Consider the following 16,809-nt stretch of genomic DNA (forward strand, 5'->3'; position numbering starts at 1 on the left):
CCTTGTTGAGAAGGGCTCTCTCCTTGTTGAGACGGGCTCTCTCCTTGTTGGAACACTGGAGGCGCAAGAGGACGCAGTTCTTCTTGTGGGGTGAGAGCTAGCGAATGTGCTGAAGGTAACCACAGAAGAGGTAACCACAGATGATCTTCTTCATCAACATTATGAACGCTTTCAGTGTAAACCTTTAGCTTTGCCTTAACTGCGTTGAGTTTCTTGAGTTCCTCTAACCATTCCACTTCTCTCTTTTTCTCATTCAGCTTTTTTCTTCTATCAGCACTTTCCATGATGAATATTTTCTCTGCCTGGATCTTGGCGTTCTCTGCGTGGATCTTGGCGTTCTCTGCGTCATTTTCAGCCGACCGCCTTTCATCTTCCTGCTCCAGTCTTTGGATTTCTTCTTCTTGCTCATGGCGCTCTCTCATTATTTTTAGTACCTCTGTAGCTGCGGCTACTTCCGCTGCAGCTTGTCTTGCGTTGTGTGACACTGAGATTTCAGAACCACCGTTGTTGTGGTACTGCTGAGACCTTTTATTAGCAGTCCTGGTTCTCCTCTTGTTGTTGATGAACTGCTGAGCCTTTGTATTAGCAGTCCTGGTGAGCGATTGGCATGTATCATTCCTTCTACAGGTTTCTGAGTCTGGATGATCGGGATGTAAAGTGTCTCTCATTTCTAGATAAATACCATCAATCTCACTTTGGGCTGAATTTATTTTGGCCATGGTCTCAATTAGGTCAGAGTCGTCCTTATACTTGAAGGATCTTTTCAGTTTATTTATGTAGTGCTTCCACCTCTCATATGCCATTTTGAAGTTCACCTTTAGATCCATCACTGGCTCACTATCGTCTAGCTTGTCTGTCTCAATCTGAGATTCAGTCTGCTCTATTTCACCCCTTTGTGACATGTTTACTGTGTAGTAAATAAATCAATTATGTATTCATTAAATATTTATGAACCATATCTATGGAATAAGAACTATGATCTGTAAATAGAGGGGTAGGCTAATATGAATTCAGTCTAAGAAAATGTGTAAGCCTAATAATGAAAAGTGTCAACAAATGTCTTAAGTATTCAAAAATAAAATGCTTAATTTAGTTGAACATTGTAGGCTAATTCAAATCTACACCTTTCTTCAATGTGAAATACAAATCACGAAAAATAACAAATAAACCATAGGCCTAGGTGTATATTATAGTAGCTTACTATACTGGGAAAAGTGTAGGCTAATATGAAATTCAAAAAACGAAATGAAAATGTAAGCCTAGTAGGCTATTATGAAAATGCAAGTATTAAGTTCGAATATACCCTTTATGATTGGCCTTTTCTAAATTAACCTTATAAAGCTAGACTTCATTAATGAATATCAACCTATTCTTAAATGGCCAAAAATATTAAACTGTAAACAACCTTATATAGTCTCAAGAATGTGCGCACTTGCAATGCAATTGTAGCCTACAACAATACTTCTCTCTGAAAAGTCAATACCTGAGACGTGTAGTCAGTCAACTTGGTGAATGGCATTTGCCTATGCAGTTCAATTTCAACGTAGGGAAAACGTCTACTGCTTCTTTAAGATGGATGCTGTGAATCTTACTGATACGTGGAAAGGTTCAGCGGCAGAGTCCTGTACCCGCGCCAGCCTCGAGCCGTCATATTCCACGAGCTCGCTTGTTTGCCTATGCAGTTCAACTTCAATGTAGGGGGAAGTCTGCTGCTTCTTTTAAGATGGATGCTGCGAAATCCTACCGATACGTGGAAAAGTTCAGCGGCAGAGTCCTGTACCCGCGCGGCCGCGCCAACCTCGAGCCTTCTTCCGCTGCAGCTCCTTCCCAGCACAAAGGTTCCCCAGACATGACGATACATCTTCGACTGCAGACAATCCTCTACCCGACGTTCTCATATGGAGTCTTCAACTCCACAGTCCAGTGTTCTACTGTGCCGCCCATTGGTGCACGACGAGGAGTTCGAGTTCTTTAATTACAGATGGCTGTTTATTGATGCATATTCTTGAATACACGTTCATCACCACCGTAGAACTACAAAGCAGGAAATTACAACAGTCAATACTCATACAATTCGGTCAATAGAATTACAAAAAACAAAACGAAAAGTGTGAATAAACTTTACGAACCACTTTGGCCTGCTTGCAGCTCAATGGGAGGGGGTTATCTTCAAACTCTAGTACTTTAATCTTTTATCTTTGACAAATGAAGTGCATAAATCTGCTGAACTGTCTTCTCCGACAAGTTTGGACACGTTCTGCCAGATCTTCTCAAACTACCCTGGGTCAGAGCGTGAGACAGGACGTGATACGTCACATGAGATAAAAGAAATATAAAAATAAACATGCGCCCTCTAGAGGCGACAGCTGCATTTACATTTATTGTCAGTAAGCTTTCATTTACGTTGGTCTAGATCAGTGATTCCCAACCTGGGGTCCGCGGACCCCCTGGGGTCCGCCAGGGGGCGCAGGGGGTCCGCCAGACCACAGATGATTTGAGGTATTTTTTTTTTTTTTTTAATTTGATTTTTTTTTTGATTTTTTTTTTATCATCAGAAGCATGAATAGTCTCTCCACTACAATAAAGATAAATAAATAAACATCTAGACATGATTTTTGAACGTTAACAGTAGGCTACCGGGTAGCCGCTAAAACGCGAATCAGTTGACTGTATCACTTTCTGTAGCTAGCCTAGCACGCTAGTTAACTTTCTTGGCTCGTCTGCAGTCAGCCGCCAGAGGCGAAAATGTGTGACAAACGAAAAGGAGATGACGGCAGCTCATCTGCAAAAAAAGTTAGGACCTACAGCAATCGCGAAAATTACATCACCATGGGCTTCACTGAGGGACCAGACAAACGACCTGAGTGTGTGATTTGTGGAGAAAAGTTGGCAAACTCGAGCCTGAAGCCCAGCAAGCTGAAGAGACATCAGGCATCTAAGCACCCAGAAACCGTTGGGAAGGATCCAGACTTTTTTCGGAGGAAAGAACAGTCTCTCAAGGCGAACAAGCCTGTTGATGTTAGAGTAGCGTGGAGCAGGGGTGGCAGTGATTTACAGAAGGCTACCGAAGCCTCCTTTGAGTGTTCGCTTTTAATTGCAAAAGCAAAGAAACCGCACAATATTGGCGAGCAGCTCATCAAACCAGCCTGCATCAAAATGGTTTAGAAACTGTGCGGCCCACAGGTGGCGGATAAACTAAAATCAGTACCACTCTCGAACAATGTAGTGAAAGACCGAATTGATAAGATGTCAAGTGATTGCGAGCAGCAGCTGTCAGAAAAGCTTAGAAAGGGTCCATTTGCCATACAACTTGATGAAACTACAACTGTCGCAGACGAGGCTGTGCTCATCGTTTATGTGCAATATATTGAAAATGAGGATCTGAAGCAGGACATTCTCATGTCAGTCAACCTTACTACCAGGATATTTTTACTGCAGTGGATCCTTACTTCATTCAACATAAATGCAAACCGTTCACCATTAGGGCCTGATTTGAGAGGATGAATACAGGATTTGAATATTGGCCAACATTTTTAAATACATATGGTGCAAGATTAGATTTGTTGATTGAAGGCACAAGTCAAAGAAGCATAGTGGGTCTAATTATGATGCATATGCCTGTGTATAAGCAGTTTGTTATTAAAATGACAAAAAAAAGGTATTAAACCCAGCTAGGACAGATTCTCTCTGCTACTGATTGGAATTTCCTGTCTCATATTTAGTTTAATTTGTTGCATTGATTTGTTCCATAAATGCAAACCGTTCACCATTAGGGACTGATTTGAGAGGATGAATACAGGATTTGAATATTGGCCAAACATTTTGAAATGCATATGGTGCAAGATGAGATTTGTTGATTGAAGGCACAAGTTAAAGAAGCATAGTGGGTCTAATTGTGATGCATATGCCTGTGTATAAGCAGTTTGTTATTAAAATGACAAAAAAAAGGTATTAAACCCAGCTAGGACAGATTCTCTCTGCTACTGATTGGAATTTCCTGTCTCATATTTAGTTTAATTTGTTGCATTGATTTGTTCCATAAATGCAAACCGTTCACCATTAGGGCCTGATTTGAGAGGATGAATACAGCATTTGAATATTGGCCAAACATTTTGAAATGCATATGGTGCAAGATGAGATTTGTTGATTGAAGGCACAAGTCAAAGAAGCATAGTGGGTCTAATTGTGATGCATATGCCTGTGTATAAGCAGTTTGTTATTAAAATGAAAAAAAAAAAAAGTATTTTATGGTATCTTATTAGGAGGGGGTCCGCGAATTTCATCAGAGATGTTTGGGGGTCCCTGGGGGGAAAAAGGTTGGGAACCACTGGTCTAGATGATCGACTTCTCTTTATTAGCTCAGAATACTGAGCTTTCTATTTAAGAAAAGAATATTTCAGAGCCACTTGTGCATTTTCATTTCGTGTCCACATGGGGGCAGAGCTCGTCTTTCCTATAGTATAAAGGTCACAGCATCCTGTGTGTGACCAAGGCAGGAGGTAACTCAGAGACAACGATGGAGCAGACAGCGAATTATGTAGAATATAAGGACCTTACTTCAGTAAATAACACCCCTTGGTAAAGCGGAATAAGGTACGTCGAACACTAAAATGTATTATTGTTATTATTATTATTACTGTTGTTGAAGAGGTCTATATTTATGTGTGGTAAACATGTAAAGTGGTGCACTCACTGATTAGGTTCTAATCAAAAGCACCTGCTGCCGAACAAGTAACGTTACTATTTATCATTATTTTTCCTTAAATGCCTTTATTATGGAAGACGAGTTCACCCTCAATAATATCATTACATTCAAATGTTTGTTTGAACACGTTAGGTGCTTTGTTGTGAACAATATTGAACTGTGAACAATATAACTAATTGTATATGTTTGTGTTTTTGACTGTCACAGTTTTCACGGTGCAAAACGGTGCAAACGGTGCAAACGGAGCAAACGATGCAACCGTCACAACATGTACAACTACGGTGCAACGACAACTACCAAAGAAAGGCGACAGTGATGCTATGCTGAAATGCAAAAGAAAAATAAAAAATAAATAAAAGCACCTGTACGAAACATAACCGCATCTTTATTTCACCACCAAGCCGGGGGGCAGTTACATTAAATAACGTTGTTTATCCATTCACTAGCTCTATTAGGCGATGATAGGCTAGCCGAGCCACAATGCTATTGTCGCTGCCATTAATGTTAGCATGTAAGCTAACGACAACAACAATGGCGTCGATACTTTTTCTAACAGGAGTGAGTGACAAAGCCTGAACAGGATATCACAGGTTCACCCTTCTCATTGGTTGAAAATGGCCTTCATGTTTGTACATCGCCATCTGTTGCTTTGGCATTGTACTGCATGTATATATTACATCAACAGTGTTAAACCACTGTGAGCGGCCTGGAGTGGATTGGAGCGGAGGAGAACTCTCGCTCCGGACGTCGCGCCAACTCATTTTAAAACCCACTCCTCGCTCACGTCAAAACCACCCGCTCCGCGCCGCTCACGTGCCGCGCCGCTTACATGGCCTGCGCGGCGGCGATGGAAAGCAGGATGCGCGAGCGCAGGATTTCAGTGTGTATCATGCAATCATTTATCATTTAACATTTGAAAGGCATACATTGTTGTATGAAATAAAATAGTATAGAGACATATGTAAAGCGTTCGATGCAGAATAGAAGTAACTGAGTTACCATACAATATACAATACGCTATAGTGCAAAGCAGAAATAGGATGAGGTACAATTTACAGTAAGGTGTATGCGTTGCGTTGCGTTGCAGTGCAAATGCTTCTTACTGTTGCGCTCCAGAGACTGTTACTGTACCATACAATATACTATGCAATGTACTAATATACAATACGCTATAGTGCAAAGCAGAAATGGGATGAGGTACAATTTATAGTAAGGTGTACACGTTGCAGTGCAAATGCTTCTTACTGTTGCGCTCCAGAGACCGTTACTGTACCATACAATATACAATACGCTATAGTGCAAAGCAGAAATGGGATGAGGTACAATTTACAGTAAGGCGTACCTCTACTGCAGTGGTCACCAACCTTTTTAAGCCCAAGATCACCTTTTTTTCTTTTTTGGTGAAGGCAAGATCTACACATTGAAGCGTTGAGAGAAAAAGACAGCCAAGATTGTACTTTAAACTAAATTACTTTTATTTGCCTGTATTCTAATTACATGCGCTGCTTTGGTCCAACATTAAAACGTCAAAGTAGAACTATTATGTACTTTCTCAGTCAGTGCTAAGTGCAGACGCCTTATGCAGCATCACTTTCCCCATCAAAACAAAAGTAGAATTTCTGCTTTGCACTATAGCGTATTGTATATTGGTACATCGCATAGTATATTGTACAGTAACAGTCTCTGGAGCGCAACAGTAAGAAGCATTTGCACTGCAACGCATACACCTTACTGTAAATTGTACCTCATCCCATTTCTGCTTTGTATAGCGTATTGTATATTGGTACATTGCATTGTATATTGTATGGTACAGTAACAGTCTCTGGAGCGCAACAGTAAGATTCAACGTTGAACAGTGATTAATATTATTAGAGATGACTGATGACTGCCGACTGCAGCGTGGGTGGCGCGATATTATTATGACTGATGACTGCGATGTGAAAGGCGCCGCGAACTCCAGCCTCAAGTCCAACACAGCAGCCTCGCGTTGCCGCGTCCTGGGGCTGCCGCGGGCCGTGGCCGCGCCTGGTCACGTGGCCGTCGTGGCCAATCAGGCCTACCCCGGAAATGGAAACCGTTGCGGAACTGATACAGGCGTCCGGGGCAACTTAGTCATGTGACTCAGTTGGTATTGCTGATTGGCTCGAACACGGTATGTTTGTAAACAGCGAACAGGTCTATAGTTCGCATCTGTCCTGCGCATATCGAGAACCAGTCACCCCAACGACTGTGTATATACTATACACTGTATAGCTGAGGGAGTGAGCTGTCAAGTGTCAAGTGGGAGTGTGCAGTCACAGCATTTGCTGTGAATATTCATGACCCCTAGAGGAGGAAACCTATTTATTTCGGCAACCCTGTGACCTTTCCTCTAGCGCCGCCGTCAGGACAAACTGATAATAGTTAGAGAAGCGGGCATGTCACCCGTTCAATCCCCTGGACCAACAGGAAATATCTGGTTGGGGGATTGAATGAGTAACACTCACCCCTCCCTCGATATCCACAGGAAAGGTCATGCGGTCACCAAAATGAACTTTTTTTCCCCTCTAGGGATCATGAATATACAAAGCAAATGCTGTGACTTGTACAACTAACGAGTCAAGAGAGAGTGCTCCATTCCAAGCTATCAAACTATCAATGTTGATTTCAATGGCGGGCGGTTTCAATGCCGTTTTTCTCTTCATGTTTCAATGTAGATTTCAACTGTATTAGATAAAACGCAGTTTTGGGTCAACTTGCTGAAAAACAACAACAATGCCCAAATTACATGAGCTGAACACTGAAGATGAAAAATGTCATTCCTTCCTGCCTGCCTGTCTGTCTCTTGTTTAACATAATATGAACATTGAGAGCGTACTAAAATCAAAGAGCATTGCAATAATCCTACTCCTACTAGAATATAAAAAAAAATTGTACATGAATGATAAATAAATAATGCAATAAAAAATAAAACAATAGAACACATTTTGGCCTACACATTTTCAGAGTGTGGTGTTAGTTCCCCACAATCTGAAGGAATTTTGCAAGACACACCCCTTCCCAAATACCCCCCCCCCTCCCTCTACACATACACACACACACACACACACACACACACACACACAAAATGAGGAAGTGGTTGAAAAACGCAGGTAGCTCAATACGCCTACGCCTCAGGGCAAGTAAATAAGAATTTGTATATTAATTAACATGTCTGATTCAATAAAGGTTAACGTTATTATTAATAATAATAATAATGTAACTTATGTTCTACACTGCCATGGGAAACGTTGGTGGAGTTGATTATTAAAATCAATAACCATTCATATAAAGTAAATTACAAAAAAAAAAGTACATGTCATCCTACCGTGTAGTTCTTTGGGAATATCCGTTTTATCCTCAGCATGTTTGCCCAAAAGTGTGGACTTTACGAAAGTTATAGAAAAAAGAGCACAATCTAATAGACTCTAGATAATAACAGTCCTCCGGTGTCCTCAACAACACTACTACCTGGCGAAGACCAGGGACGCGGGAAGGGGGGGTGCGGGGGGTGCTGCAGCACCCCCTCTCAATTATTGCAAAAAAAAAATATATATATATATATATATATATAATTTTTTTTTTTTTTTTTTGGCAGTATTTATATATTTGTATATACTGTAACTGTATAACTGTAACACTGTATATTATAAGTTTATCCTGCTCAAAGCACGTCACCATTTTAATATTGTGTGTATTGAGCCGTACTGTATTGTAGCCATTCTCCAATCTGTTAAATAAAGTTTTCATTCATTCATTACACTACTGTATGTACACAATCATACGTGTAAAACCGAGTAGATTTTCGAGTGATGACAGACTGTCACAGACTGATTGAATGACAGGTGAAACAACTAATTGTATTCACCTCCTGTCTCCCGCCCTTCCCACGCGCCACGAACCACTGAGCTACTGTGATACAGTGCTTGCGCAGTCAGTCGATTTGAGCTAGTAGTCAGACTTTGCTAGCACAGAATGTCTCACTCGCAGAAAAGAAAAATATCAGATTTATTTTCGAAACGTCCCGCCGGTCCCAGTGACAGTCCCACTAAATCTGATAAACGTCAGAGAGAGACAGAGACGACAGGTTCAGCCTCAGCATCAGGTATTGAAGAGTTAACTGAGTCTGTTCCCCTATACCCCCCCTCGGGCGCCAGGGGCTTCCACTGAGGGGTGATGCAAATAGGGATGGGGTGTTATGGCAGCTCATGATGGAAAGAGTGTGCACCGAGTCTGATCCCGAGTTGAAGAATTGGCTCCAAAAGAGAGACAACTGGATGTCCAACAACATCCAAAACGAAATCTTACAGCTGCTTGCCCATGATATTCAGCGACAAATTAGAGGCAAAGCATCCAAAAGCCCAATCTTTGGCTTGAGCGCTGACGGAACCAGTGATGTCACTCACTGGAAAAGAACAATTCTCGTGTAATATACAGTTAGCCGATGACAACTTGGAAGCTCAGAACTTCTTTTGGGGTTTTTACAATGCCCGGCCCAGACACAACAGCCGAGACGCTGTTTTTGTGTATAAAATACTTTTACGCCTCGACCTGCCCATGGAGAGGCTGATAGGATACTGTTTTGACGGGGCTAGCAACATGTCTGGGGGGTACAGGCTAGACCAGGGGTTCCCAAACTTTTCAGGCCGCGACCCAAAAAAAACGGTGTCAGAGAGCCGCGACCCCCACTATTATAGGAGGTAAAAAAAAATATTTTAAATGGAAATGTATGGTTGAAACATGCAAACGTTCAAACGCACACACACTAATAAGCATTGGAGGCTTTTAACCAGGGCCGGACTGGGGAAATCATTCAGGCCAGGAAATATAGCCCCAGTCAGGCCACTTTTTAAGCAGGGGGTCTGGGGGTCTCCCGCCAGGAATTTCTTTGTTACAAAGACTTAATTTCCTGCATTCTGGTGCAGGCATTTTTTTTATTTGTACCCTTTAAATGCCAGTGTTTGTGATGGCATCACAACTTATTGTTAAAAAACAGGCTAGCATATGTATGATTAGCAACAACACAGATTTTTATGGATTTTCAGTTTTTTGTAATTGATAAATACAATATTTTATTCAACTTCAGCCCTGATCATAACACCACATATTCATTTTATAATTCTAACCCTTTAAATGCCAGTGTGTGTGATGGCATATATTTGCAATATATCAAATGCAAAGTACATTTTTCTGGGGGGGATTATTACAGGCTAGCATGTGTCAATGATTAGCAGTTTTTCGTAAGGATCCCGCCTCCACCAATCACATGCGGCTCCCTTTGTGTGTGTGTGAGAGCAAGAGAGAGAGAGAGAGAGAGATAGTTCTCCAACTTGTGTGAGTTGCAGTGATCTCCTGGTTGTTCCCCACCTAGGTTATCTAACTATTGCGCTGGTGCAAATAGAAACACTGGCCTGGCCTGCTTCTATGTTCAGTGGCCTGACCGATTTTTATTTTTTATTTTTTTCATCTGGCGACCCCCCAGCACCCCCTGCCGTTTTATAGTTCCCGCATGCCTGGTCAGCGACGTAGTTGTCTTTACCTGCGACATGCCGTAAGTCCGTGGTAAACTCGGAGATGGCGGAGAGTTGGCGCTGCTGGCGCCCTGACCACGGCTCGGTGGCCTTGGCCATGGCGAAGGTGAGTGGCTTGTGGTCCACAAAGGCAGTAAACCGTCGGCCCTCCAGCAGGAATCTGAAGTGCCTGATGGCCAGGAAGAGGCCTAGGAGCTCCCGGTCAAAGGTGCTGTACTTTCTTTCATTGTCCCGCAGCTGGCGACTGAAGAAAGCAAGCGGTTGCCACCCCCCCCCCCACCCACTGTTCGTACACTGCCCCCACTGCGTAGTCTGAGGCGTCAGTTGTGAGGGCGATAGGGGCGGTAGGATATGGGTGTGCCAGTAATGCGGCATTGGCCAGTGCAGTTTTAGCGCCCAAAAAAGCGTCGTCGGTACACGGGGACCAGTCCACCTCGGCCTTGGGGTCCTTACCACGCAGGGCCTCATACAAGGGGCGCATGAGGTGAGCAGCACGGGGAATGAACCTGTTGTAGAAGTTCACCATGCCTAGGAACTCCTGCAGGGACTTCACGGTGCGGGGGCGTGGAAAGCTGGCAACGGCGTCCACCCTGGCAGGGAGCAGAACGGCTCCCTCTGCTGAGACCCTGTGCCCGAGGAAATCAATAGACGACCGGCCGAACTGGCACTTGGCGGGGTTAACAATGAGCCCATGTGCACTGAGCCGCTCAAACAACTGCCTGAGATGTGTCAGGTGCTCCTCTGCAGACGTGCTGGCTACGAGAATGTCGTCCAAGTATACGAACATGAATGCCATATCCCGCAGCACCGAGTCCATCAGTCGCTGGAAAGTCTGTGCCGCCCCCTTGAGGCCAAAGGGCATCCGCAGAAACTCGAACAGGCCAAAAGGAGTGATGACCGCCATCTTGGGAACGTCCCGTGGGTGAACTGGTACCTGGTGGTATCCCCGCACCAAGTCCACCTTGGAAAAGATGGTGGTCCCCGCCAGGTGGGCGGAGAAGTCCTGTATATGCGGGACGGGGTACCGGTCCGGGGGCGTGGCATTGTTTAGGCGTCGGAAATCGCCACAGGGACGCCACCCACCATCAGCCTTAGTGACCATATGCAGGGGGGAGGCCCACGGACTGTCAGAACGGCGCACAATTCCAAGGCGTTCCATGGTTGCAAATTCCTCCCTGGCAATGGAGAGCTTAGCTGGGTCAAGGCGCTGAGCACGTGCATAGACCGGGGGACCGACAGTGGCTATATAGTGCTCCACGCCATGCTTAGCGACTGCTGAGGAAAATGTAGGCGTGGTGAGGATAGGGAACTCCGCTAGGAGGCGCTGATATACATCCCCAGCAGCAAACATGTTGGACAGACCTAGTGTCCCTGGCCCTCCCAGCATGCACGGGTAGGTAGCGAAGGAGACAGCATCGATCAGGCGACAGTTTGTAATGTCCACTAGCAGCCTGAACGCACACAGGAAGTCCGCACCGAGGAGAGGAACTGACACAGCGGCCATGACAAACTCCCACCCGAAACGGCGCCCGCCAAAACACACCTCTACATACCGGGTTCCGTAGGTACATATAGGCGTGCCATTAGCAGCGTCCATGGGGGGACCGTGGCCCCCAGCCATAGTGTCCACAGCTGTAGCAGGCAGGATGCTGCGTTGCGCGCCCGAGTCGACTAGTAGTCGCCGGCCAAATAAGGTGTCCTTAATAAATAGCAGCCTGCTGCCTCCGCCAACGCTCATGGCTGTTAATGAGCATTGGCCCTGGCGTTTCCCTGGTCACTGTAATTGCACGGTGGGTGACACTGTTTGGCCCTGGCGCCAAACCGGTTATGGAAATAACACCATCCACTGTTACCCTGGCGACGGGCAGTCACTGCTGCAGCGGCGTCCGCAGCGTCCACTAGGTGGGTAGGTGGGTGGTAGGCTGGAAGCAGCGCATGCACAAACTGCTGCCGGTTGGCGAGATAAATCCTGTCCGCTTCGGCAGCCAGCGCGCGGTAGTCCTTGGTGAAGGAGACGGGAGAGCTGGCCAGGGCGGTGCGCACAGGCGCTGGGAGCTGACGCATGAAAACATGTTTAAACAAAAAAGAGGGATCTGCCGAGCCCAAAACGGACAGCATCCTGTCCATCAGTTCGGACGGCTTGCCGTCGCCGAGGCCGTTAAGTGACAATAGACGATCCGCCTTTTCAATTTCCGACAGTTCAAATAATTGCAAAAGGAATGCCTTGATAGCGTCATATTTGCCGGCAGCTGGCGGGGCTTCCAGCCAGGGACGCGGGAAGGGGGGGTGCGGGGGGTGCTGCAGCACCCCCTCTCAATTATTGCAAAAAAAAATATATATATATATATAATTTTTTTTTTTTTTTTTTTTTATGTCAGTATTTATATATTTGTATATACTGTAACTGTATAACACTAACACTGTATATTATAAGTTTATCCTGCTCAAAGCACGTCACCATTTTAATATTGTGTGTATTGAGCCGTACTGTATTGTAGCCATTCTCCAATCTGTTAAATAAAGTTTTCATTCATTCATTACACTACTGTATGTACACAATCATACGTGTAAAACCGAGTAGATTTTCGAGTGATGACAGACTGTCACAGACTGATTGAATGACAGGTGAAACAACTAATTGTATTCACCTCCCGTCTCCCGCCCTTCCCACGCGCCACGAACCACTGAGCTACTGTGATACAGTGCTTGCGCAGTCAGTCGATTTGAGCTAGTAGTCAGACTTTGCTAGCACAGAATGTCTCACTCGCAGAAAAGAAAAATATCAGATTTATTTTCGAAGCGTCCCGCCGGTCCCAGTGACAGTCCCACTAAATCTGATAAACGTCAGAGAGAGACAGAGACGACAGGTTCAGCCTCAGCATCAGGTATTGAAGAGTTAACTGAGTCTGTTCCCCTATACCCCCCCTCGGGCGCCAGGGGCTTCCACTGAGGGGTGATGCAAATAGGGATGGGGTGTTATGGCAGCTCATGATGGAAAGAGTGCGCACCGAGTCTGATCCCGAGTTGAAGAATTGGCTCCAAAAGAGAGACAACTGGATGTCCAACAACATCCAAAACGAAATCTTACAGCTGCTTGCCCATGATATTCAGCGACAAATTAGAGGCAAAGCATCCAAAAGCCCAATCTTTGGCTTGAGCGCTGACGGAACCACTGATGTCACTCACTGGAAAAGAACAATTCTTGTGTAATATACAGTTAGCCGATGACAACTTGGAAGCTCAGAACTTCTTTTGGGGTTTTTACAATGCCCGGCCCAAACACAACAGCCGAGACGCTGTTTTTGTGTATAAAATACTTTTACGCCTCGACCTGCCCATGGAGAGGCTGATAGGATACTGTTTTGACGGGGCCAGCAACATGTCTGGGGGGTACAGGCTAGACCAGGGGTTCCCAAAATTGTCAGGCCGCGACCCAAAAAAAACGGTGTCAGAGAGCCGCGACCCCCACTATTATAGGAGGTAAAAAATAATTATTTTAAATGGAAATGTATGGTTGAAACATGCAAACGTTCAAACGCACACACACTAATAAGCATTGGAGGCTTTTAACCAGGGCCGGACTGGGGAAATCATTCAGGCCAGGAAATATAGCCCCAGTCAGGCCACTTTTTAAGCAGGCCACCAGGATTTTTTTTTGTTACAAAGACTTAATTTCCTGCATTCTGGTGCAGGCATTTTTTTTATTTGTACCCTTTAAATGCCAGTGTTTGTGATGGCATCACAACTTATTGTTAAAAAACAGGCTAGCATATGTATGATTAGCAACAACACAGATTTTTATGGATTTTCAGTTTTTTGTAATTGATAAATACAATATTTTATTCAACTTCAGCCCTGATCATAACACCACATATTCATTTTATAATTCTAACCCTTTAAATGCCAGTGTGTGTGATGGCATATATTTGCAATATATCAAATGCAAAGTACATTTTTCTGGGGGGGGGGTTATTACAGGCTAGCATGTGTCAATGATTAGCAGTTTTTCGTAAGGATCCCGCCTCCACCAATCACATGCGGCTCCCTTTGTGTGTGTGTGAGAGCAAGAGAGAGAGAGAGAGAGATAGTTCTTCAACTTGTGTGAGTTGCAGTGATCTCCTGGTTGTTCCCCACCTAAGTTATCTAACTATTGCGCTGGTGCAAATAGAAACACTGGCCTGGCCTGCTCAGTGGCCTGACCGCAAAAAAAAATGTTTTATTTTTTATTTTTTTTCCATCTGGCGACCCCCCAGCACCCCCTGCCGTTTTATAGTTCCCGCGTGCCTGCTTCCAGCAGCCCCATAGCGCGGGCCGTCGTCTGGGCATCCAATGCTGCTACCACATGATAATATTTCGTAACATCCTGTGTTATTCCTCTCAACTCGAACTGAGCTTCAATGTGTTGAAACCAGGGTCGAGGGCTGTGATGCCAGAAGTCGGGTAACTTAATTGCAGCGGCGTAGACAATGTTCACTTCTCCGTCCATAATGATGTAATATTCACGTACTTCAGGTCACCAATGTGGGATCGCAAGAAAGGATGAAACGGGAGACGGTAGTCGAGTCTTTCCTTTACTTCCCAACATAAATTACATACATCAAAACAGAGTGCAGAAACGTTTAACGTTATTACTTCAAAGTGACAGCAGCCAGCTGACAGCTGACAGGTGACATAATATACGTCACCAAATACCCAACCCGTTCCCAGAATCCCCAGGCTTAAAGGAGCATTCCCCCGCTCCTCAAGTCCAGTGAATGTCTGCACCAATTGTGCGTGATAAGTGTCACCACAAGGTAGTAATTTAGGATATTTAAAATGCCTTCCAATGTTAAATAAAGGTTTATTGCACTTTGAAACTGTTTCCTTGCATTATTATGCTATTATTATATTAGTAAAACCTTTGGGAAATACATTTCTCAACAAAATAAATCTCTCAAAACCGCAATAATATCAAATTTTCTGGGACAATTAATCGCCCAGCAAAATGTGTTATCTTGACAGGCCTAATCTAATCTGTTTGGTCCCCCGTCAGGTCGTGGCGCCTTCCCCGGCAGGGGTGGCGGTCGAGGGCGCGGAGGCCGGGGGGGCAGAGGGGGAGTGGGCCGTGGTGCGGTGGTGACCAGGGAGCAGCTAGACAACCAGCTGGACGCCTACATGTCCAAGACCAAGGGGAGCCTGGACGCCGACCCGGAAGGCATGGAGTGACCCCCCAACGAGAAGCCACAGCGCTGCCCGGGGGGACTCTTGCCTACAAGACTGATGACGGGAAGAGTAGAGAGTTTCATGATTACAGACATGTACAGTCACACTCGCACACATACAGTGTCAAGTCTTAGAGTCATTTTGTACCATCAAAATGATGTGCATTGAAATATTTCCACACAAATTCTCATACAGATTTTTTATTCAAAGTTTTTCCACACAACATTCTTGCCGGATGTCTCGACACGCTGCATCGTGGGGCCTGAGGAAGGACCCGGCGGAGACTCTGAAGGACCAGGAGACTACATTGACTACATCTTTTGAATGTGGACTTTTAAAACCATTTAAATGTGGGTTCAGCATTCTTGCCTCGATTCGAGTTCAAATATCAAACCTTTTTATATCCTACTTGTTTTCAACATGCGTTTAACCCTGTAGAGGGATTCACTTGCCATTTTGTCGCTGTCGTAGGTTTACAATGTATACGAGAATGAACTTTAAAAACACCTTGTTGATGCTCAAACTCACATCTGTTGAAAATGACCTAAAGTGACATTTTTGAAGTTGCTTCATTGATAAAACATTCTCTCTCTCACACCCGTTTCTGCCTCCTTCGTCTGTATGGCAGAATGAAGAGTACACAGGAAAATTCGCAGAGTAAAATTTACTCAAATTGAGTAAAATTTGACTCCCAAAAAGACAGTATTGGCTCCTAGTCCAAATAGAGTCAAATTGACTCTTGTCACAGAGTTAATTCTTCAGAGTTATTTCTACTCCATTTAGTGTTAACACTCTACAAAATGCCAATTTGCTCCATTTAGCATAAAGTAAAAACAACTCTAACATCATTTCACTCAACACAGAGTTGTATTTTACTCCGTAGAGTTGTGATTCCATCAATAGAGTTGTATTTGACTCTGTATAAGAGTAGTAATTGCCTCAATATAGAGTTATAATTCCCTCAATATGGAGTGTTATTTTAATCTATAGAGTTATTTTTCACTCAATATAGAGATATTTTAAGTTATATTTCACTCAATATAGAGTGGTATTTTAATCAATAGAGTTATATTTCACTCAATAGAGTTATATTTCACTCAATATAGAGATATTTTAAGTTATATTTCACTCAATATAGAGTGGTATTTTAATCAATATAGAGTTGTAATTCCCTCAATATGGAGTTGTAGTTCACTCAATATAGAATAGATTTCACTCAATATAGAATATCATATTTCACTCAATATAGAGTGGTATTTTAATCAATATAGAGTTGTAATTCCCTCAATATGGAGTTGTTGTGAGGATTCGCCTGTTCCCTGAACTTTTCCCTGTCTACTCTCCCTCACCAGC

Source organism: Notolepis coatsorum, assembly GCF_963971535.1.
Source record: "Notolepis coatsorum genome assembly, chromosome: 7".
NCBI classification, from domain to species: Eukaryota; Metazoa; Chordata; class Actinopteri; order Aulopiformes; family Paralepididae; genus Notolepis; species Notolepis coatsorum.